The following is a 25,912-nucleotide window of genomic DNA, read 5'->3' on the forward strand; positions in this document are numbered from 1 at the left end:
CCATCATTTGATGACCCTGCCCCTTCTTAAGTTCGTTCTATCTTCTTAGGATCTACAAGTTAAAGGCACAAAATAACCACTTTGAGATAGGATCAACAAAGGAGGGTTTTTTTTTTATGTCTTAGTGCATTGAATAAACATTTTTCCATAATATTTATAACTTTCATCAAAGCAAGAACAGTCTCAAAAGTAACTGAAAAGAACTATAGTAATGTATTTACCTTGTTTTATTCATTTGTCAATAAATATAATGTTTTCATTTATAATTACTTCTGTGTAATTTACCATATTTAAATCTTATCTGTTATTACACATCTAGGTTAATACCATTTCCTAGTGATTTTGACCAAGGCAGCAATGGCCATAGATATGCAAGTATCTCTGGCTTAGGATATAAATTGCTGTGGGTATATTCACAGGAATGACAAAGTGTTTGCATGGTAGTACTCACTTTTCAGCTTTTGTTAAACTCTTACATTTACTTCCAAATTATCTGCATTATTTTTCACTCCCCTCCACCTTGTATAAAATCCTCCTCTTTGTGACATCCATGCCAGTATTTATTGTCATTTTTTTTTCAGGTTAAGGCGATTGTGACTGAGAAGAGATGAAATTGCAGTAGTTTAAATATCCAATTCCTTGGTGGCTAATGATGTCTAAGACTTTATAAAGTCTTTAATAGTCATTTGTTTTCAGTTCCATGGTTGCAGTTTTCTTGAAGCTCATCTCTCATCCTTAGTAGATTCTGTACATTTGTATTTATCCATCTGTTAATGGCAAGATTATTTTTCTATTTTTTGGCTGTCTCTTTAGTATATGGGCAGTGTCCTTCATATCACAAAAACATTTATTTCATGAAATACCATCTGCCAATTGTTGACCCTAATATTAATACTACCAGAGCACTATTAAAAAACAAAATAAAGCACTACTTGTATGTAAATGTTGAAATGTCGTTTTTCTTCTAACTCATTCAGTAACTGGATCTATTTTTAAATTTGTGATACATTTTCATTTAGTTCTATGCAGAGTTTTAGATTGGTTTGTAGTTTAATTTTCATGAATGATAACATTCAAGGCTCCTGGCGCTATTAGTTGAAGATGCATCCTTTCCTCTAATGAATATTGCTGGCAATTTTGTGAAAAATCAGGTGGTTGGGGAAATATGCATTTGTATCTCAGTTATTTATTCTAGTCCTTTAATTTATGTGACTGTCATGTCAATACACATTGTTTTAATCATTATAGTTCTGAAGTATAATGTGAAATTAGGAATTGTGATACCTCTCATAGTATTCCATGTTTTAGGTATTAACTTGTCTATCTGGAAGACTTTGTGCTTCCACATGAATTTAGTGGTGATTGCTTTTCTATTTGTTTTTAAGAATGTCCCAGGATTCTGAATGGGAATTCAATTAAATTGTATTTTACTTTGTATATTGTGAGGTTGGCATTCTTTCTTTGTTTATTAAAAAAAATTCATCAGATTGTGTGTGTGTGTGTATGAGAGAGAGAGAGACAGAGAGAGACAGAGACAGAGAGACAGAGAGACAGAGAGATTTATAGTATTTTATGTATCTGCAGATAAGGTTACTTGAACTTCTTCCCAGTTCATTCCTTTTATTCTTTTGTCTTACTTTTGTAACTAAGACATCAAGCACTGAGTTGATGCAGAGAAAGGGGCATGCTCTGATCTTCTGAATCTTAGTGGGAGTGCTTTGAGTTTTCTCACTATCCAGATGTTCATTAAAATTTGTCAGAGTTGGCATTTATAATATGAGTTATATTTCTCCTTCTAGTTTCTCCTTCACTGTTGTCTTGAAGGGATAGTGGCTTTGTACAGCAGTGTCATGAAACAGGTACTAAAGCAATCAACACAGAGAAATAAAAAAGAATGAAATGAAAAGGAACTTCAAGTTCTTACTAAAATGTTTTTAAAACTACTAAAGGATTTTTGATATAAATTAATTTTAATAAAAATTATATAGCTTATCATTCAAATATTTGCCCTTGTTCTCTCTGCAATGGTTTTCTTTTTACTTGAAAGAGAACAATAAAAATAAAATGAATATTTTATATTTTTTCACTAATTATTATGATGAATTCTTTGTCATATAAATATTTTATCATGAAAAGCAATAATGTTGCAGCTTTGTAAATGGGATAATCAGATATTCTTAGGCACCTTAAGTCATCTGTGACACTTCAGACTGCAATGAAGCAGTATTACAATTATAAGCAATTTCATTATATTTCAGTCAAAGTTTTAAGGAAAACATTTTTTTCCTGATCCTCAGCAAACGCATTGTTCATGACTTAGAGTTTAGCCTTACATTTAAACATAAGGACATAATGCATATGATGTTGGCTAGACTTGTAATTCTCCTCATTCCTCCAGTACTCCAAACTAGATGTTTCAGAGACATTTCCCATTTAATTAACACCATAAATAATTATAAATTTAGCTCTTTTAATGTGTATATTAATTTGCTTTTTTAAAGACAAAGTCTCAATGTATAGCTCTTGCTTGGCCTACAGTTTGTTTCTTATACCAGGCTAGCTCAAGCTCACAGGGACTCATGGGGCTCTGCCTTACACATGCTGGAAAGAAGTGCATGTCATGACTCCCAGCTACTGGCCATTTCTTTATTTTATCCTTTAACAGCAAAGTGATAAGGCTATTTGCTTTATGTGTGGATTCATATCTGGGTCTTTGATTCTATTCCATTGATCAACCAAACCTATTGCTGTGCCAGAACCATGCTGTTTTAATTAATATTGCTTTATAGTACAGCTTGCGATCGGGTATGGAGATTCCTTCTGAGGATTTTTTATTGTATAAGATTGTTTTAGCTATTCTAGGTTTTTTTTGTCTTTCCATATAAAGTTGAGAATTGACCTTTCAATGTCTTTAAATTGTGTAGATATTTTGATAGAGATTGCATTGAATCTGTAAATTGCTATTGGTAAGATAGCCATTTTTACTATGTTAATCCTCCCAATCCACGAAACAAGGGAATCACTCCATCTTCTCAAGTCGTCTTCAATCTCTTTTTTCAGGGCCTTAAAGTTTTTTCCTTAAACAAGTCCTTCACTTGCTTGGTTAGAGTAACTCCTAGATATTTTATGAGCATATACAGGGGGAGGAGGTTCCCTTCTGTCACAGTCATAGGGGAAGGGAGTAGGGAGAAAGCAGGAGGGGGGGAGGAATGGGAGGACACAAGGGATGGGATAACTATTGAGATGAAATATGAATAAAAGACTATTTGCTTTACTTTCAAAGGAAGAAAGCTTGTATCTAAAGACATTAGCCAGTAGGAAGGCCTGGGTATGATATAAACTTGAGTGGTTTCTAAACCATTGTCAATGCAATTTGAATCTCTGCACTGCAATGTAATTGACTTTAACATATCAGTTATTGCAATTTTTCTTACTCCATCTTAACATAGTAGATGAGAAAAATAATAGCACTGTATAAGTGTTCTTAGAATGATTCATTTTCTTAATGTCTCATTATGTTTTTCTATCAGCTATTATATAGTAATATGTGTGTCAGAATCTGCTTCTGAGTGCTTATTCATACATGTTCTTGTATTATTGGAAGAATAACCCAGAGTAAAACTTTATTTATTCTCTGAGAACTGATGTTAGAGTCCTTCTTGTCATTATTCTATATAAACTCTGTGTGCTCTAGAGATATGGCAGACAGTTGACCTAGGGATAGACACAGAAATCAAAGCAAGACCTCTTTACTCATTACAATATCCTTCTTATATTGCTCTAAAATGTTCCTTAGTAAAAAAAATAATTTATGTTAAGCTATTTCTTTTTCTTCCTCTTTTGAGTAAATAATTGTGCCTTATTAATGACTGTATTATTTATTTCTGTTTATAATAAGAATTGACATCAATATGTCAGTTAATACTATTTAAACATGTATACATTTTTTTTTTTAACTATAAGAATGTGCTGGAAATTAGCAAGGCATAAGCAGCGTAGGTTAACAGTAATTTTCTGGGACCAAAAGTCCATCTACAAAACTAACTAATCCACACACTCAATTCTCCTTCAGGAATCTGAACTTGTAGTTCAACTACTTGTTGTGTAATGTAATTACATGTTTATGCAGGGATTGCTATTTGTTGAAATTGACATCTCAGTTACTCTAAAAAGCCAAATCCAATACTGAGAAACAATAGAGAGGTCAGCATCAGCATTTCTCCTTGTTACTTCCTTTTGAAAAGGATTCCAGTGCTTTAAAATAGGGCAGAAGGGATGCTAGTACACTGCAGGCAATTTCTGGATACCATGAAGATGCATGGAAGCTAGGATGCAGATCTCCGGGTCGACACAAATCCAAATACAAGGAAGAGACTTTTCTCTCTGTCCCTGTATAAATTTTGGCAAAGGTAATAATTGCTTCTGTTGCAGAAACACATTTATAAAAATAGTAAGCTCCACTTGACAGTGCAGTAGCATTTAGGTCAGTAGTAAGCCTAAGAATATAGTTAGACAGTATAATGACAGTGCAAATGACTTTTACATAATTCTGACCATGTATATTTGAGCTTTGCAATTTCAGTCTTGCAAATTATTTCCCAAAACAGTTTCTGTAAAATTATATTAACCTTTCCTATGGTGTAGCCCATCTTAATTCACCACCGCTTCCTTCCTCCCTGGATAACTGTTTGTGTTGGTTTTTTTAAAATTAATTTATTCAGATTATAACTCAATTGTTATCCCATCACTTGTATCCTCCAGTTCCTCCCTCCCTCCCTCCCGCTTTCACCTTATTCCCCTCCTCTAGGGAGACCTCCTCCCCCACTATATGGTCATAAGCTCTAAAGTCACATCTTGGTAGCCTGATTATTCTTTTTTTGAGTGCCATCAGTCCTCCCCACCAAGGGGAGGGACACCAGAGTTCATGACAGATTTAGTCTTTGCTTTTCACATAACTGTGGAGAATGTCCTGTCCATTGGCTAGATCAGAGTAGGTGTTCGATATTGTGTTGCATAGATAAAGAAACTGTTGTATATTTACACTATGGAATACAACTCAGCTATTAAAAGCTAAGAAATCCCAAAATTTGTGGACAAAGGGATGGAACTAGACATGATCATACCGAGTGAGTTAACCCAGAAGCAGAAAGACTCACATGGTATACACTCACTTATAATTGGGCACTAGCCCAAAAAGGCACATCCCCACAAAAGTCTTCACTTACCAGGAGATTGGGATAGATGTGAGGACATCCTACTGGGACTCAAGATAAGAGAAATATAGAAGACGGAGAAATAGAAGGACCCAGAGAGTTCTAAAAACTTACAAGAAGAACATCATGACAGGTGGATCGGGGCCCAGGAGGGTCTGCTCAAACTGTTGCACTAACCAAGGAAAATAGAAGTCATAAACATCTAACCCTTACTCTGATCTCCCTGGGATGTATGTATTTTGATGGGAAAATACATACAACTTCCTTTGAGTAGTTACCTCAAAAGAAAAAAGGGCCAAGCCAACTTAGATTGTCAGGGAACTACAAACTGGGTCATTTCACTAAGCATAAATTTAACAGTTTTATTGACAAACAATAAAGAATCTTTGGCATTCTGAAGTATAAATTAGAGGAATAAACTTTCTAACTGCCAAAATTAATTCTTTTCCCCAGTCTTTCTCTCAACTCTCCATCTTCCTTTCGCCCATCTCTCTTCATAACTTGAGCAATTGTCATGATTCTATGAAGTGCTGTTTTTACACAGCTCCTAAGCATTAATTGTGGAGGAGCAGCAAGAAATTTAGAACTTCTAATCCATAAAACAATCTCTAGAACTCAAGTACAAGTTTAGCGTCTCAGAAAATGACAGCAAAGGTAGTTGAGAAGAGAAAATGGAGAGCACCTGAAATTATGGTCCAGGACAGTTCTGGATCTGGACGAAAGGGAGACCAGAACTTGATATCAAGGTCAGTAACTCTCCTGGAATTATGGTTTCTTTTAACTGTTTTTGTCACTGTATTTAAATCATGTCTCTCTATGATTCTCTCTCAGCGACTGGGAATTGAGAATGTTAACATTCAGTGTTCTATAAATATACAAAAATAAAACGACTCTAACATTTCAAACTTCCACTAAAGAAAATATACTTACATATATGCATAGAGCTGTTGAAAAAAATTATTTGTATTTTGCCACTCCAGCCTTCTAAGTATTATTATTGTTCTATCAGAAGCAGATTTTCACCATTGTTAAACAGGTATGCTTCAAAACTTAACAAATGTCTTTTAGCGTGTTAATATCCTCAGTAATCCCACTGTTTATAGATATCTTAGTCCTGTTATAAGACCAAGTGAAATTAATTTGCTAACCTTTACAAATCAGGGGCCTTGTTCTGCATATTGTTAGGCCCAGAAAACTAATAACATACTTTTTGTTAAGCAATGTGATTGTTAAAGCTGGATGTTCTCTGGAGAAAAAATAAGACTGGTTTACTAGCTAACCAGTTTATTATTTTTCTGCAAAAGATCATATGAGATCAGGCTGTGAAGAAAATAAAAATTAATAAAGGGGTGAAAAGGGGATAAATGTTTTTGCAGTTAGGTATTTTAAAGGAGGACAAACTTATAAAAAGCTCATTTGAGTGGTCACAAAGAGAAAAATGACAAAGTGGGAGGTTTGCACTTTATAATAAGAAAAAAGGTCTGCAGAGTGAGCAGGGCATGAATTCAGTGAAATGCATAGTTTGCTTTGTGATTTTATGGCATCACAGCACCATCTGTGCTTTTCTTTATGGTTCTTTCGAGCCTTCAAACTGTGCCTACGTGTTGTTGTTATTATTGCTTATGTCACCTTACATCTGATGTTCCTTCAATCCTGATCCCAAGGTTAAAGCCTTCTGACTCAAGTATTCCCAATGGTGCCTTTGTTAGGAATTCCCCGGGTGCACCTTCACCTCACTGGGACACGTAATATACTAGACAGGAAAGTTCTTAATTGTGTTTGTGGCTATGACTATTGCTATTGTCTACTTTTTCACTGGTCCAACTCTTCTTGTGAATTTAGTTGGAATACATCAAACATTAGTTAAGAGAGAGCTGATTACTTTGCTGAAAGTTATCATCTTAACAGTTGCCAATCTCATCTGTTCCTGGAGCCGCCCTCCTATTCCATCCCACCACAGGCTCCTCACTGAACCTCAGGAAACACTGCAGCTTTTCAAGAGATTTGTAACTAATACCCAGAATTTTTATCTGCAATGTATGTAGGGTGGCTTTCCATTTTAACTAGTTTGTTTACATCATCAAAAATCAAATCCTGATCCTGAATTCTGTGTCAGTGATGGAGCATTGCACATTTAAACATATGACAGAGTCAGATGGAGAAACACATATGCAAATTCAGAAACAGAAGGGTTCTAAACCTGGCTCCTCATTCATTTCATACCATATATTTATACTATAAAATGAAAATATTTTAATTACTTAAAATCACCAAGAAATAATTCTTTGTAACTTTTTCTCATTACCAGTCTTTAACATGCAAAGACAACAGTGAAATATGTTAGATGTACTTTAATTTCTCTAAGTATATATTGAAAGGAATTACTTCAGTTCTGCTTTAACAGGTACGAAATGAAAAAGAGTAAACTTGCAAACTTGCCATTATTTACTCAAGGCACATAACATTTCTGAGTTTATAAACAAACAGAAAATTAACTTTATACACACACACACACACACACACACACACACACACACACACACAAAGATGCCCTAAGCTCAATAAAGAGATGTATTAGGAGTCTAAGTTCTAGAATCCAAGCTTCCTCTGCCCAGACAGAGCTTCTAAAAGTGGAATTTCCTTTCATTAATCACAAAAATTAGGTTTTTCATTTCAGGAGAGCTTCGCAATTGGTTGCTGTGCTTCCTCAGGGAATCAGAGTGAGCCAGTGTTACCCTCCTTTATCACCTCTTCTCTCTAGACTAAAAGGGAATACTCTGTAGTGCGCACTTCTGCACACCATTTTTTTACTGTATAAGTGAAATGGGACAAGACATTCTGTTTATCAGGTAAATTTTCTGTTCTTATCAGTCTATTGTACAACGGTTCAATAGTTCCTGATAAACAGAATGTCTTGTCCCATTTCTATGTACCCATAATTCAGAAAAAAATACAAAATTTTATCTCTAAGAACAATGACCAGTACTTACACTCCTTTCACTTATACAGTCTCCTGTCCAAATAGCTAATTATTTTTGAAGGTTTTAAAATTATTTTACATTTCAACATACCATATATTCATAATATATAACTGTTCATTTTGACATCACTAATAAGCTTGCTTTGAAATCATTCATTTATTTTACTCACTGACATGTCTACTGATGTCTCTCTATCATTGGGGTTACATGACCACCCGCTTGACAGGCCCTTTTCTGTTTTAGCTTATGTTGCTTTACACATCCATACCATAAGGCATAAAATCCTTGCACTTATTAATACAGCATTGCCATATTCATCATGACACTTTCTGGAGGCTCAACTTTGCCAATCCTTTTTTAATGCTTTGACAATGCAGATATGTTAGTGTCTTTTTGACCAAGGTAAATATTAGGGAATCGCAGATATAACATTCAGCATCTGCAAATTCATCCCAGCCAGCATTGCATGGCTTTTTAAAAAATATGCCCAGTGTCTAAAACAGTTTGTAGAAAAAGAAGTAGTTAAAAATATTTGCTTAATGGATTAATGAAATATTAAATTTGGAGAAAGATAGACATGATTTAACTTTAATTATTAATTTATTTTTAATATATAACTTATAGGTGAAATTAAATATTCAATTAAATTAATGGCAACCATAATGATGTCTTACCACCTGAAAGAAGAGTAAGTATGCCTCAGTGAATTTCCCACTGGGCCTTTCTCAGCATGGTGGCTATTTCTGTGCAGACGGGCAAAAGGCTCCCTCTAACTGCATAGAATAGGAGGGAGCCAAGAGTCAGCAATGGACTTCCCATCTTTCCATCACAAAGAAAATTCTCAATCTTTCTCCTGTTTGATTTTCATATATAATTTTGTTTGTTAAGGTTCCGGCTGCAAAAATTGTTTGACAACCTCACTAGCATGTAAACTAAGCTAATCCTGAAGTTTTCCAGAGTGAAACAAACAAATAAACAAAAAGGATAAGAAAGTATGGATAGGAAGAGAAAACAAAGTTATGAACGCAGAGTGCAATGACTACTAGGTACAGGGCATCCTACGAATGTCAAGGAATTAATATGGGTGGTGGTATCTGAATGCACTGTGCTACCACTACTACAGAGCTCTGCAAAAAGGCAGAAAATTATTCTTTCCAGGACTGTGTTTCAGTTACACATGCCTCATAAGCAATGCAATCAGTTATCAAAACTAAGCCAAGCCTCTGCCATGGGGCTAAAGCTTCTGAATTGAAAACTACACACTTTAAGAGAGAGATATAAATGCTCAGTCCAGTAAGATAATGCCGTGGTTCAAGAAAAAGTTCATGACTTACAGACACAAGAGGCAAAAGAAAATTGGTTGCAAACTGGGGTTGGAATCGCCTCTGCCCTTTTGCTCTTTGTAGAACTTGAATGGCCTTCTGGGCATATGTTTTTAATCTCCCTGAGCTGGTTGTTTTTTGAAGAGAAAAATAACTTAAGGTGTATAACTAGGAAAGGTTCAGAGTTATAATATCATGAACTAGCAAAATCATAACATTTTAGAGGAAGGGGCTTGGAATTTCATAAATGCATACAATGGATTTTGATGAAACCCATCTCCATGCTTTCCCAATCTGTCCCCTGTCCTTCTCACTTTTCTGTCCCAGTATCATGCCATTTACCTTATTTAAATAACACTGAATAAGCTTAGTGCTGTCTGTGTGTGCATGTGCATAGATCCATCTACTGAAGCATGTCTAGCCTCTGACATCCTGTAACCCTCAACCAAAAAAACTCTCCTTTCCCCAACAGTCACCAGTAGCCACTAGCACCTCTGCAAGGGGTACGGCTTTTAAAATTTTTTCTTTTATTATAATTTACTCAGATTATATCCTGAATGTTATCCCGTCACTTGTATCTTCATGTTCCCACACTCCCTCCCTCTTCCATCCTATTTCCCTACCCTACATCTCTGACAGAAGGGGACATCCTCCCCCACCAAATGGCCTCTGCATATCAGGGCTCATCCAGAAAGCCTGCTTCCCCTTTCTCATTTGACACCAGACCTCCCAGTCAAGAGGAAGGGATCAAATCAGGAGCATCAGAGTTCATGTCAGAGGCAGTCCCTGCTCTCCCCACAACCGTGAGCAATGATCTAGATCTAAAGAGAGGGTCTAGGCTTACTGCATGCCAGATCTGCCAGCCTTGATGGTTTCCTTGTGGGGTTCCTGAACCCACTGTGTCTTTCCATCCTCCCATTCTTCCATACCACTCTCAGCATTCCACCAAGAGTCCAGCAGCAATTCATCCCATTGTCCAGATCCCCCACTGGGTGGAGTCTCTCAGAGGAAATGAAGGTTGGGCTAATATCCACTTATAAGAGAGTACATACCATGCATGTCTTTCTGGCTCTGGGTTACCTCACTCAGGATGATCATTTCTAGTTCCATCCATTTGCCTGTATATTTCAATTTTCCTTGTTTTTAAAAGCTGAGTAGTATTCCACTGTGTAAATGTATCACAGTTTCTTTATCCATTCTTCAATTGAGGGACATCTATGTTGTTTGCAGATTCTAGCTATTACGAATAAGGCTGCTATGAATATAGGTGGGCAAATATCCTTGTTTGTTGTTTGGTGGGGGATTCTTTTGTATATGTGCCTACAAGTGGAATAGCTGGGTCTTGAGGTAGCCCTAGTCTCATTTTTCTGAGAAAGCACCAAATTGATTTCCAAAGTGGTTATAAAAGTTTTCACTCCCACCAGCAATGGAGAAGTGTTACCATTTCTTTCCATCCTCACCAGCATGTGCTATCACTTCAGTTTTTGATCTTAGCCATTCTGAAGGGTATAAGATGGATTCTGAGAGTTGTTTTAATTTGCACATCCCTGATGAGTAAGGATGTTGAGCATTTTTTTAAGTATTTCTCAGCCGTTTAATATTCTTCTCTTGAAAATTCTCTGTTTAGATTCAGCCCTATTTTTTAATTGCTTTAGTGGTGTTTAATTTCTTGAGTTCTTTATATGTTTTTGATGCTAGCTCCTTGTTTAGTATAGGGTTGGTGAAATGTTTTCTCATTCTGTAGGCTGTCATTTTGTTCTGTTGACATGGCCTTTGCCTTACAGAAGCCTTTCAATTTCATGATGTCCCATTTATTAATTTATGATCTTAGAGCCTGAGCCTGTTCTGTGCAGGCAGTTTTATCCTGTGCCAATGAGTTCTGGTCTCTTAAAGGAGTAGGGCTCAATGAGCTCTTCCCCTGTCCATACTGTGATTTTGGCTAGTTTGATTTTGTGTTAGTTTGTGCATACAATATTAGTATTAGTCAGTATGAGCTAATGTACGCACATAGTGTTTCAAATCTGACTTTCACTACCTATACAATTAAATATCTCTATTCCATCCATTGTGGTCCCTGAACCTTAGAAGACGCTGATATTGAAATGTTGTTTAGAGAAGTAGATTTTACAGTCTCTCATTTTCATCAGGTCCAACTCTGATGGCCATTGTTTTAAACAGCATCTACTGCAAACAAACAAACTAACTAACTAACAACACAACCTTTCTGATGTGGTCAGATATGCACCAAATTTTGAGTGCAAACAGGAATTTGGAGGAACATTGAATAAAATATTGGGCTTGGTTAAATATTAAGTTGCCCTCTAGGTCTTCTTATGGTCTATCAAGACAAAGGTCTTTTGCCCGATCAGTGATTTGAGGCATGACTTCCTTCTTATGGATCATGCTTAAAACTGAATCAGAAAACATTTGGTTGATATGTCATTTATACCATGCTTAGATTTCAGGTACCCTTGGACTTTGAACTATCCTCAGGCTGAAAGAACCTCAGGAGAGTGAACTCAGTTTCCTGAGAATACATGACTCATATATGACCAGAAGGAAATTGAAAACTGTGTTAGTGAGAAAGGTAAACACCCCAGTAAGAAATGAGATTATAGCTCTGGAAGATAAAGGGAAGCCTGTTTGGGTGCTTTCTAGAAGAAGGTTGCTGTTCCTGGCAATAGTAGAAAGGTGAGTTAACGGAAGCCAGAATGATATAAGTTCAGCAGAAGATGTAGTCCTATTTCAGGATTAATATGTAGCCTAGTGATGTGTTTAGATGGTTGGAATAGAAATATTTTTCCATTAAAATTAAAAGTATAAAGTTGCTGTGCATTCAGTGAGAACTAACTAGTTTTTTTGAGACTCCTCCTCATCTGAAATTTAGATTCCTATCACCTACTTCACAGACATTTACAAGACAGGCAAACAGTTAACACCTATATAAAAGATCCTGCTGTGGTTACTAATATTAGCAACAAAATATTTGACATGTCTTTCGAGAAGAGGTTGATTAGTCCCCTTTCTTTATTGTCACAGTGAGCTCCTGTTTTCAATTACACCAGAAAACAGAGATTCTCAATTGCAGAAACAATTAAGCAGATTGGCATATGTGGATTTTTCTTGATGGCTGATTGATGTGGAAAGAGCCAGCCCACTCTGGGCAATACCATCCTGTGAAAGTGGACATGGATTGTACAACAAAGATAGTAGAGCAAGGGCGGCCAAGCAAGTCAGCAAGTCATGTTCCTCCATAGTCTTCACTTCAATCTTCTGCCTTTGGCTCCTTCTAGAATACACTATTATCCGTAGGCTAAATAAATGGTCCCCTCCCACATTGCTTTAGAACAGAGTGTGTTACTACAGAAATGAGAGGTAACTAGAAATGATATTAGTACCAGGAACATGGAGTATTGCTATAATGAACCTGACCGTACTATTTTTATGCCTTAGACCGTTTCCGCTAAAGAAGGTGGGATATTTGGGAACACTCTGCTGGATAAGCCATTGGTCTTGAGAGATAGGAACGCAGACAATGGAGGCTAGACTTGTTAAGTCTCAAAGGGAAGATTAAGTCTTCCAAAGCTTCCACTTGGGTCATTCATGTAGTAGTATATCTGAGTCTTTGGAAGTGAACCATTCTGTCTCTTTACTGAAAGTTCAGATACTGGTCAGCTAGAGCCAAAACATAGCTGATATTCATAAGAGGTGAATGTCCTGTTCAAGGACATGGTTTTCAGGGCCCATATGCAGAAGCTGTAATCCAGTGGTTGGTCAAAACTGTGTAACCAGCTGGTTGCGTGATGTGTCAAATGATGTGCCTTCTACATGTACCAGTTGTGACTGCCTGAATGGGGTCAAGGAGAGCAGTGGAGCCTTCACACTGCAGAATCCATAAGAGACTGTTGATAGATGTCCAGCCTCAGTTACATTGGTAATGTCAGATAAATGAGATGATCACTAAAGACGGTGGCAAGTAGTGAGTGGAGCCAGCCTGAGCTACCAGAGAAGAAGTGCTTACTGTTGGTGGCAGATATGGGGAAGTGGAACTGCCCCACCCTTTTACCCTACAAGCTTCTGAGTCCAGACGTCAGACACTTAACTATTATTACTGTTGGAGTTTGTTTTTGTTTAAGTAGAATTTTTATGCCCTGTTGAAATATGAAAGTATATAGCCTGTTGTTTGTTTTATTTGCTTTGTTTTATTTTATTTTATAGAATCTCACAGGTAATAGACTGCATTTTCCTTTTCACTCTCCCTGGCCCCTGCTACTAGGAATCTCAGCTAGAGTCACTCTTAAGCCCTTCCATATGGTAAACCAATTGAAGTTCCCAATGAATACCTTAGGGGGATATTTTAGTACAAAAGAGATCTTCATCTTCTCTTTTGTATAGATTTTACTTTCAGAACGCGATACAGTTGAGAGTTTGGTTGTATTTTTGGAATAGTATGGATATTTGCATTCAACTGGGTGATTCATCACGAAACAGAGGGCTCAAGCTGCGATGGACAGCCTCTTACCTTCAATGACCCCTGGTGTCATTCTCCAGGGTCCACCTCCTAAAGGGTCCATCCACAACCTGCTGCTATAACATGACCAACTATGGAGCCTGAGGGGAAGTTTCACATTCAGACCACAATACCTATTTAATGTTTAAGCCTCCTTATGGCTCTCATCTACATAGTCAATAACATGCAAAATGTTCCAAGTGTTTAACAGCAAGATTCATAATAAAGTATCCTAGCTTCTGTGACCACTCTAGCTCGTGTTCAGAATCTTCTTTAGTTAACTAGACCTGACCTGTTTAAGGTTTCTTGTACTGTTTCATGCTGTCTGGTGGTGTCTCATTGCCTAGAATCCAGTCTCTTAAAGGTATTTTGAAAATTATACTTTGTCCTTGAAAAACAGCACAATTTTCTGTTTCTATGGATGTTGATTTTTTTCTAGGTACCAAGACTAGGTTAAATGTGACTCCTTTAAAACTCCTTTCACGAGTAGACAAAAATCAGCCTCTTGCTTGATGCCTTTGAGACTAAACATTATCTCCAGGTAGAGTTAAAAATTCTTAATGATATCTATTGTTGTAAAAGTAAGAATACAAATTGTTCCTTTCTCACAGCCGACATTCAGTGTGTGTTTTGTAAACTGAGACTTAATATTCAAAGTCCAAGATTTTTAAATGAGTTTCCTTTACCAAGGTGAAGAATCACTTTGAAAAGCGATAGCTACCTGGACTTTGAGACAATAAGCAACACAAAACAAAACAAAACTTCATAGGTAGTGAGACATAGATGATGAATTTTCTCATGAAATAGCAAATATATTGCTTCCTCCTTTTTTTGTTACAGTCATTTTACAGTGCCCCTTTTAGAGCTCAGTTTCTGCATTTATATATTTGCATCATACTATGAATTGCATGTTTAAAAGTATTATGTTAAATTCTGTTTTGAGATTCACACAAAATACCTCACCCATTGTTTATATTAAACTTTTAAAAATTGATAAATGAGAAAATCTATCAACTAAGGACTGAAATATGGAACATGAGATGTTTGATTCTGTCAAAGGAAAGTCATATTCTAGTGCTAAAATTTGTGGCACAGAAACATGTCATTTAAAAATTTCTATTATTATTGTAATGCTGAAAAAGAAAAAAATCACTGAAATAATTAACCACATTTTTTCTGAAGTTCATTTTCTATTAATGAGCTTCCACATATTTGTTCTCTAAGTTATTCTTCATCTAATTATTCTAAGAGACTTCTGAGAAGTTGTTGCTGTTGTTGTTTAAATGAATAAAATTTCAGCTCTCATCTGATTTCCAACTGTTTTATTTCAAAGGACATGTCTGGTTACATATGCATCTCATGTTGCAATATAACATGCAAGCTTCCTGTAAGTCTCTGTTTTGCTTTTCTTTCTAACAATGGGTCCACAGAATGTCTGCTAGGTAGACTATTATTAGTGAGTAGTACACTGAGAGTGGCCTTACCTAGTGTCACAGGGACCGACCTCTGAACCATATCAGGGGCATGTTGAACTACATCTCAATATACATCTGAATAATTAGATCCTTATATTCTTGAGATATTGGTGATGAATGTACATATAATAGTGTTTGTATGCAATCCAAACTATTTAGAGAGGAGACAACAGATAATGTTATCTCCACACGGAGATTCAATAATACACTCTTTTGGAGAAAATCACTCATTAGATCATCATTGTAACTACATTTTCTAAACAAAAAACGGTTAAAAATTAATATCAAAATAAAGTAAAGAAAAAAGAAAATGAAAGACTGTCACTACTTATTTATATCTCCGCTTTGCAATATGGCATTTACTATGTTTTATCTAGTGTCATTTACTTCTTTTAACTCAGTGTGTTTTGTGGTTACATATATGTCTCCTGCACCACATGTGTTCCTGGTGTTGTGAAGGGTAAAAGAGGGCATTGGACCCCCTACCACTGGAGATATAGATGGTTATGAGCAACACTGTGGGTACTGAGAATCAAATATGGGTCCTCTGGATGTGTAGCCAGGCTGTTAACAATTGAGCCATATTTCCTGGCCCCTCAATATCTTTAAATTTTATTTAATGTTTTGATTCCAGGAATACTTTATAAAATTCTACTGATTGTAATATCATTATGAGAAAAAAAGTTGATGGTGAAAAACTAAGAAACTGTCATTTAAACTGCCACAGTAGTCCAAAACTAGAAGCATTTCAAGTTGAAGGACAACCCAGGTTACATACAGAAACTCTGTCAGAATACACACACACACACACACACACACACACACACAGAGAGAGAGAGAGAGAGAGAGAGAGAGAGAGAGAGGTGTATGAGAGTAAGAGACAAAAATCATAGGGAAACAAAGTGAGAACAAATATGATGTTATTTTTTAAGTGTTAGAGAATAAAACAAAAATTTTAAACTAGAATCAAGGCCATAATAAAGAGAAAAGAGAATGGCAGCCACCAGTGAAGGAAGAACATACTGAAATGAACGTCAGCCAGACAAAAGCTAACATAAAGTACTTTAGACCGAAAAGAATATACTTCATCTTTAGAAAACATTATAGGCACCAAGGTTGCATCTTAAGAAAAGCAACCAATGTGGCTGTGAGTATATTTGCTCACCGCTCTTTATGATAGTCATGCATTAGTGATTTAGAAATCACTTCGAAAAGCACAGCTATAATATTAGTTTTAAATCTCTATTTAAATGGTAAAATTTGCTTTTAGCTGTTTTGAGTCAAAAGGTTAAAGGAAATAGATTATAATTTTGTTGTACTTGTCATTTTGTGTTCCATTTCTACATTCAAGCGCCAGAATAGCCAGTTGTTCTGTGGTGTTTGGAAATTGCTTAAGTAAACAACTATTTATTAGTCTGACAAATGGAATTACTGTTGGATCACTGGCTCTTTATACAAGAATTTTTTTATTGTGATATACAGTGAAATATAGAGTATCGATTGTTATCTTATGAAAGCTAAGAATAAAGGTTTTGGCTATTAAACAACAAAACATGATAACCTAAATTATTTTTCCGTATATGATGTGTATAAAATTAGCTAACTATCTGTATTAAGTCAGGTATTGTGTTTGTAAGCATTAATGTAATGAAGATGTGTATAGTTCCAAGAAAATTTCAAAACTTAATTATTCTTTGTCTAATACGAGAAAGAAAACAATGAAAATATGCTTGCATGACAATACCATACACATATATTTATATTGATCAAGTTTCAAAACTGGGGCCCACAGATTCAGACAGAACTAAGCATGTCTTGGCTGTTATGTTTATAGAGTCAAAATTTACAGCAAGGGTATTATAAAATGTGTATGTAGAACAAAACAGAATTTCAGATGTAAAAATGGTTAGTAGTGTATTTCTGGGTCACTTATACAAATTGCTTGATTATCCTTGTAAAAGATGGCAAATCTGGATCATATTTCTGTGATTTGTGTGTGGGGGGGGGCATGTACCCAATGAGAGATAGGGTAAGTCTCTTCAGAAATAGACTTTAGTTTTTATGGTAGTCTTTGTGTATACCTCTTATTTTGTATGTCACTAAATGAAGCTAGGTACTCAGTAGGTCATACAAGCAGGCAGGAGAAATGATCACTTTGCATGATATACTAATGATTTCAAGACCTCAGCTTCAAGAATGACCAAGTTAAATGAAGGAGTATCATTGGGTATGAACAAAAGTTCTCTTAGGGACATATTTGACACTACTAGAGAACTTTTAGATACTGGAGTACGCTATATCGAGGAAGTAACAATTCCATAATTACATTTGAGGAAAGGCAAATAGAGGGAGATAGGATGAACTATACTTAGCATTTTGATAACAAAGTTCTCATTTAAAAAATAATTGTGATTCTGTGTGTGTATGTTTCTGTATAAAGAACAATTATCTGCAATGATTTTTTTTACTTATGTTGAGAATGAATCCATTGTAATGTGTATTGTTCAATAATTAAAATTTCAACCATTACAATAAACCACATCTTAGAAAAGAATCGCCATGTATATGTATACACTGTATGCTTTCACCAGCTTCGCCAAAGCAAAGAGATTTGAGGCTATATGGTTCAACTTTATATTTCATGATCTCGTCCAATAGATGGGCTCATATATTGGTCAAGTTAATGAAATGTGCAAAGAACGCAGAGGGTTTTTGAGAGGTGAAGACTGGGTAGATAGTTCTACTAGGATTCAGTTTGTGCTACCAAAGACAGTGGTTGGAGGAAATCATCTTTTATTTCTACGCCCCCTTGTGGTGCAACGAAGAAATACAGGTACTGAAAAAAAACCACAAAGGAGTGCAGAAATGGTGGACGGATGAACATTTTTCCAAACCAACAATTTACTGCCTCTGTCTTATCCAAGTATAAGCTAACCGATTCAGGAGGCCAGGCTATGTAGATGACACGAATCAGTCACTGTCCACTCTTATCTCACACATAGAACAAGAAAGAGAAGCACAACGGATTGAAAATTGTTCTGGAGACTAGTAAGATACTTCCACAAGGATGTTGTAGTACGTTACACATCTGATTCAGAACTTTTGTTCTCAAATTATGAGCAATTTCTCTGGGCTATGACCTTTGCGTAAGCTAGAGCAAGGGTACATTTTTAATGCATCCAAGCTAGTAATTGTCTAATTATGTTTTTCTTTGATATTTCATAGAACAAAAGATTCCACTCTTTGAAATAGAACAGAGTTGACTTGAACGGAAGTTACATTGGGTAGGGGCAGATTTGGTTAATGGGACAAATGTTTTATGTTAGAATATCATTTAAAAGTTTAACATAATTTACAGAGAAGAAAGGAAAAACTACAACATGTTATGGGAGAATTCCACAATGTCTTTGCATCTGAGACAAATTATAAATATATTTGTGTTCATACTGTAAGTGTATGTGTGTGCCATATTTCCATATGCATGCCTTGGTCTGTGTCTTATTCCAACACCAAGGTGGAATTTGCATCTATCTTCTTTGCTCAGTTAGAGTTTTTTTAAGTAGCTAAGTAAAGTTTTTAAATTTAAAAATAGCATCCTGTGAAACAGTTGAATCTAAAATAGAATATGTGTGAAACTCAGAAACCAAAATAGACTCCCTACAACCTCTGAAATTGAAAAGGCTTTAAACAGCTTTTTTTGTGGGTACAGAAATAATCATGTGTGACTTACTGAATTATGGTCACCTTTTCAGTATTATTTGTAGATTAAATGACAATAATAACACAAACCCACGTGAAAAAAAAACCTGCTTTAATTTTAAATATGCATAAGTTACAATTTGATACAATTGTCTCCAGTCTAGAAATGAAGTTTCACAGATGAACTGTAGTGTGGGACATGTGCTTGTGTGCTAGAGACTGACTCTATAATTTCGAGGGTTTGACTAACTTCTCTCATGTTTTCACCAATGCAAATCTTCTCTCAAAATGGAATGTGCAATAAAATTGCTGTCTCTTTAAAATTTTACTAGAAGCCAACCTTCATAAATGTGGCATGTGATGCCATCTATATTACGGTAGGTGAATATGAAGCTTGTGAAAATAGACAAAAATAAAAAGGTTGCATTTAAAATCAAATGTGTAAAGACTTCCAGGTGGCTCTCGCACTCACCAGTAATGAATCACACATGGGTACTGCAGTGTGGTTCCGAAACCACAGGATGTAAACATGGCGCCAAGCACGCTTTCCTACAAAGAAAGGATACTCAAATGAGCCTTGCAGGACAGAAAATGTACTCGCTGTGCAGATAGACAGGGGCAGCTGAGACACGTGAGTAAGCCCCTTCCACAGTACTATGTCCCACTGTGTGGTTCTCACACTTGGTGGGAATGAAGTATTATTTTCTATTTCAAGAGATCAAAAATATTTAAAATATTAAACAAGATGATAGCCTATGATGAGTTGAATAAAAGTGAGCCCATCGGTCCATAGGGAGTGGCACTATTAAGAGCTGCAGCCTTGTTGGAGTAGATGTATTTTTCTTGGAGGAAGTGTGTCACTGGGGGCGGGCTTTGAGGTCTCAGATGTTCACGCTCGGTGCAGTGTGGCCTTCTTTTCCTGTCGTCTGCCAATCTGGATGTAGAACTTTCCGCTATTCCCTCAGCACCATGTCTGCTTTTGTGTCCCCATGCTTTCCACCATGATGACAACGGACTAGACCTCCGAACTGTAAGCCATCCCAAATTAAAGATTTTTTTCATAGGAAAAAAAAAAAAAGATGAATGTTGGCTTAGTGTAGCTTCTAGTCCATTTATTTTGCTACTTATGCCAGCCATGTATTTATGTGACATGGCATTGTCTATTATAAATTTTAATAAATCATTCAATTCCAACAGACTTTCAAATACTCAGTCAAAAAAAAATTTTACAGAAAACTATCTAAATATATTCATTTCATTTACAATTATACCAAAGACTTTAAAACAGATTTTTTGTGATTTTTATCAAAACGTATTTTATTTGTACACTCATTTTACATAATTTTCCACATGAGGAGTCTTATAAAACTCTGTAAGAAGAAAAGGAAATTTCAGTGAAAGCGTTTACAGAGCCACTAGCTAGAGTAGTGACTTCTAGACAAAAATAACGTTTTGTGTGTTGCTTTATAAGGTTGTAGAGTACATACAACTCTCCCCTGTAAGAGACAGAAAACAGCACCTTTAATATGCAGGAGGCCCATTGCCAGAAACTTGTTCTGTTGAATATTCCTTGAGCTGAGTTGAAACAGCAAAGATATTCATGGATGAGAACATTAGGAAGATTCCTATTCTGCTGGCATCGGTCAGTCAGTCAGTTGGAACCTAGTCATTCTTCCCCACTTTGGTATATTGTTGTTAATGGTTTCACCAACTTCTAGAACACAAAGCTGTGTGTGTGTGTGCACATACCTATGTGTATGCGTGTGTGATGAACTCAGATAGATTTAGTCTATTGATCTCCTTCACCAAGTCACTCAAACTTCTAAGACTTATCATTGTAAAGTTCTGCATACCGATTGGATGCTTTTTATGAAAAATGCAATTTAACCACTTAAGATATTTAATCCTCAAAATTATGTTTGAAGTCAATTATTTATATTGTTCTGGAGATACTGAAAGGAGATAACTTTCCCAGAGAGTGAAGATATTTTATAGAGATTGTGTAAGTGAAGTAATGAAAGTATAGCCTGAACCAAGTCTATTATGCTTTTATTTTCCTCCGATGTGGCATTAAATTATTGTTACTTTTCTCCCCTTTACCCTATGAAAGCGAGGTACTAACACCACCTGAAACAGCTCACCAAGTAATCCAATCTTATTAGTCCCATTTTGCTTCAACTAGTTCATTTTCTCTGTAGGACAAAGACCAGGAAATGGAAAGGTGAAGATGTATACGGAGAGGTCAGTGTGGTTAGATGAATACATTTTCTCGGGAGAATTGAAAACTACCATAAACACAAAGACATGCTCAGTAGTAGAAAAATCAGTAGGTAGCCTAAATTATATCTGGGTATTTATGCCATTTGGTAGATGTGAACTAAATAGATAGAATTTTGTTGTTGTTGAATATTTATTACTATTATTTTCTTATGCGCTATCAAAATCCTTTCTCAAACTTCTGGTCTAATCACTGGCAAACATAATACTAAATAACTGTTACTTTATATTTTTAAATCAATATGAAATATAAATGATGGAATTAAATGAGAAAAATTAAGTTACTTTTATTTCACCTTTATAATTTTCTTCTATTATACTTATGACAATTCTAGTTTTATATACATTATAGCTGGACTTCCCTGCATACCATATAGTGTTGTTCTGGCAAACAATTTGTTTCAGTTGTTGATTTTGAACAATTATGTAGAAAATACAAATAGTATATATTCATTAATTTTTAAATAGAAGGCTATGTATATTCCTTAAAGCCTCATAAATTTAAATTCATCCTTCTTGAGATGGAATTAAATATGTGATTTATTTACCATCTGTATACTTGCCAAATACATGTGAGACATATGAAAAGAACATGATTTTCTTGTGAGTCTTTTATGCACAAAATTGAATAAATGTTTGTTAAACAAACATTGCTTTCTAATAAGTTTTCCTCGGTGCATGCACATGATTAGAGATGCAGATGAAGAGTCCATATTATGCCATAATATGCTGAATCTAATGCAAGAAACAGAGCGTGCTTCTTCAACTGTATCCATTTTACACAGACGAAAAAATTCGAACTTCAGGTAGGCGTTCTGCCATATGACAAAGAGGGGTCAAACTACCAAGCTTTCAAACAGTCTTTGTACTTAATTGTAGCTTGATGAGAAACAGAAAAAAAAAAATTGAAAGCAATTAGTCTGTCTGTTTCGTTGTGTATCAGATAACACATTACATGTGCCTTGTTCTGCTGACTTGAACTTATCAAGACTTGAGAGTACCTTTTTAAAAAATTTTTCCCCAAAGCTCTGTTACACAACAGATGGGATGTCTAACAGCCTTTTCTATTTAAAACATGCAAGTTCTAATCAACAGGAGGGTTTTAGAATGTTAAACCAGCCAGCCATAAGAAATGTGTCATGCAGTTCCCTGTCATTCTAATTAATTAGATAGCATTATTTGTTGTCCCCGATGAACGTAAATGAGCTCAAAGCTGGGACAATAGCTCATTCTTATCAAGAGTTCATATTTATATTATTCACTCGGATTAGAGAAAAATAAATGTCTTAAGATGACTACATTTATAAAGACTTATTTAGTTGATTTATTTATATTTATTTCTCATGATCATATATATATTTAAACATAATCCCTGCTATTACTTGAAATTTAAATTTTATCTAATCCATTGTATCCATTTAAAATGAGTCATACTATCTTCATGGAAAAAAATTATATGCTATCTAATTCTTGTAATTTTCAACTATACTATATAAATACATTTTTTTTACTATTCTAGAAAACATCTTATAAAATATCCTTTTTAAAAATACTGATTATAATAAATTTTACAGAAATTATTTTAAAAGTGAAACATAACTGACAGCCCATTTGCCTTGCTTACTAGGAATCAAATGAGAATAAAATTAGAAGTGAAAGGAAAATGAGGGAAGCAGTTAAGAAGCAATGAAACCTAAGGTACTTAGTGTCTAAAGGACATAGTTTTAGAATGTAAGATGGAAACATTTATATTACAAAGTATAGGACAGTGGCTTCAAGTAACTAAGCCTGAGATAGAATTCTACTTTCAGTCTGAGACCATAGTATGTTTGGACCCTAGAACCCTACGAATATTTATTTAATATTGTCATTCATTTACAAAAATAAAAATTGTAATGAAAATAATGTCATTCTTTACAGGACATTTAGTGTCTGTTACTAAGCACCATCATTTACTTTTTTTTTTTTTTTTTTTTTTTTTAATTTCTTTTTTTTTTTATTATTTTTTTATTAATTTATTCTTGTTACATCTCAATGTTTATCCCATCCCTTGTATCCTCCCATTCCTCCCCCCCCCCATTTTCCCATTATTCCCCTCCCCTATGACTGTTCCTGAGGGGGATTACGTCCCCCTATATATTCTCATAGGGTATCAAGTCTCTTCTTGGCTACTTGCTGTCCTTCCTCTGAGTGCCACCAGGTCTCCCCCTCCAGGGGACATGGTCAAATGTGAGGCACCAGAGTATGTGAGAAAGTCGTATCACACTCTCCACTCAACTGTGGAGAATATTCTGACCATTGGCTAGATCTGGGAAGGGGTTTAAAGTTTACCTCCTGTATTGTCCTTGGCTGGTGCCTTAGTTTGAGCGGGACCCCTGGGCCCAAATCTGCCTATCATATTGTTCTACTTGTAGATTTCTAGGACCCTCTGGATCCTTTTATTTTGCTGTTCTCCCATGCGTCTCTCATTTAGAGTCCCAATAGGATGCCTTCCCCTCTGTCCCAGTTTCCTGGTAAGTGAAGGCTTTCGTGGGACATGCCCCTTGGGCTAGTATGCAGATATAAGTGAGTATATACCATTTGATTCTTTCTGCTTCTGGGTTAACTCACTCATTATGATCATTTCTAGCTCAATCCATTTATCCACAAATTTCGGGAATTCCTTGTTTTTAATAGCTGAGTAGTATTCCATAGTGTAAAGAACTCATTAATGTAAATAATTTGGTTTTAGCCTAATGCTTATCCTTTGTGTTTGTCACATTTATGTAAGTGCTCATTTACTTTAAATGTGCTACATTCATATTTTTAATGTCCAAATACTAGAGTGATTTTATTTTTAAAAAACACCATCCTTACATAAATAAAAGTTTATTTATTGATTTAATGTATTTTATTATATCTAGTAAAAACTTAATTCTATTTTAGTTTAATGTAATCTTTTAGAACACTTCTGCCCTGGTTCACATATCAAGACATAACAGGTACCTATAATTCTTTTGAAAAATGGCATGAATTTCCTCATTTAGTGCAATGAAAAATGTTCTACATTAATGTGCCATGATTATGTTTAAATAGAAAGCTATATCAGTGGCTACTAATTCAAAACTGTCAGTAAAGACTTTTGTCATGTTTTATTAATATAATTCACTACAGACTTGTTTCCAATAATCTTCACATGTTAGGACATAACTAACATATAACTAGAGCTAAATAAGGATATTATGTAAAAAAATATGCAGAGAAAATGCAGGAAAATAAAAATCACTCAAGGTAGCATTATATATTATGTTCCTTTGTATTCTGAATTTATGTGACAATGAAAATTTTAACTATATAAATATTTTATGCTTTCTGTTGTTTGTAAATATTCAAAGTCCTTTTCCATGAGGAGAATACAGTAGAGATGAAGAGAATCTTAGTTCCAAAAAGAGAGATCTTTCAAACATATAAAAAGTGAAACAAGTCACTACAATTTTTACTGGTAGATATACCTACCATCTTACCAGGCATGTTGGCACTTGCCTATCATCCTAATACCCAGAATTACAGTCAAGAGAGATAAGTTCCAGGCACCCTGAGTGACAATTCAGTATCATTGAACTAAGATTTACATATGTATTTTCTTATTAGAATACTTGCCTAGTAGGTTTAATCACCATCACTGAAATTAAAAAGAAAACATAAAATGATATAATAATAAAAAATATTACTATATATCATAACAAAATTATTAAAGTCATCTTTTGAATTCTTGAAAACAAACCTTAAGAATATTAGTCTAAATCAAGCTATACTGTCCTCTGATGATAAAGAATTGCATATAGTTCATAATTATCTTGTCATTTGTTGAATAAAAATATAAGCAGATGATATGCAAAAGAGATTGGAAGACTCAAGATGGGAGACAAAGGTATATTTAGATCATTCCCTTAGGGTAACACAGATCTTTCTCGGATAATTGACAGAAAATGAGACCTTCTGTACTGTTGGTAGAGAGAATGAGAAATATACATTCTTAACATAGGGATAAACAGATATGGATGGAGATTAAGCAGAGTCCTGTAGAGGACAGATACAAAGCTTGAAATATGTATGTGCACATATATAAAGTATGCTTGTATATACACATAAATACATTTTTGTATCGATTGGGGATCAATTCAACATAGAGATGAAGGGACACAACTGTTTTCTGTGTCTTTACAGGCTGGGTTTAAGATTACTTTGGAGCAATAAAGACAACTGAAATTTCTTGTGTCAATGCACACCACAGAGGATACCTGAGTTTTTCCATTGCTTGGTAACAACTTACTCCAAACATGGCAGCATCCTTGCATAAACAGAGTTCTCAATAGGAAGATGTTCTATAATTCTCTGATCAGATTTACTATAAGCCAGAACTTAAGAGGCTTCTGAAACTTCTAGTGAGATAAGG

This window comes from Acomys russatus, chromosome 22 (genome assembly GCF_903995435.1).
Source record: "Acomys russatus chromosome 22, mAcoRus1.1, whole genome shotgun sequence".
NCBI classification, from domain to species: Eukaryota; Metazoa; Chordata; class Mammalia; order Rodentia; family Muridae; genus Acomys; species Acomys russatus.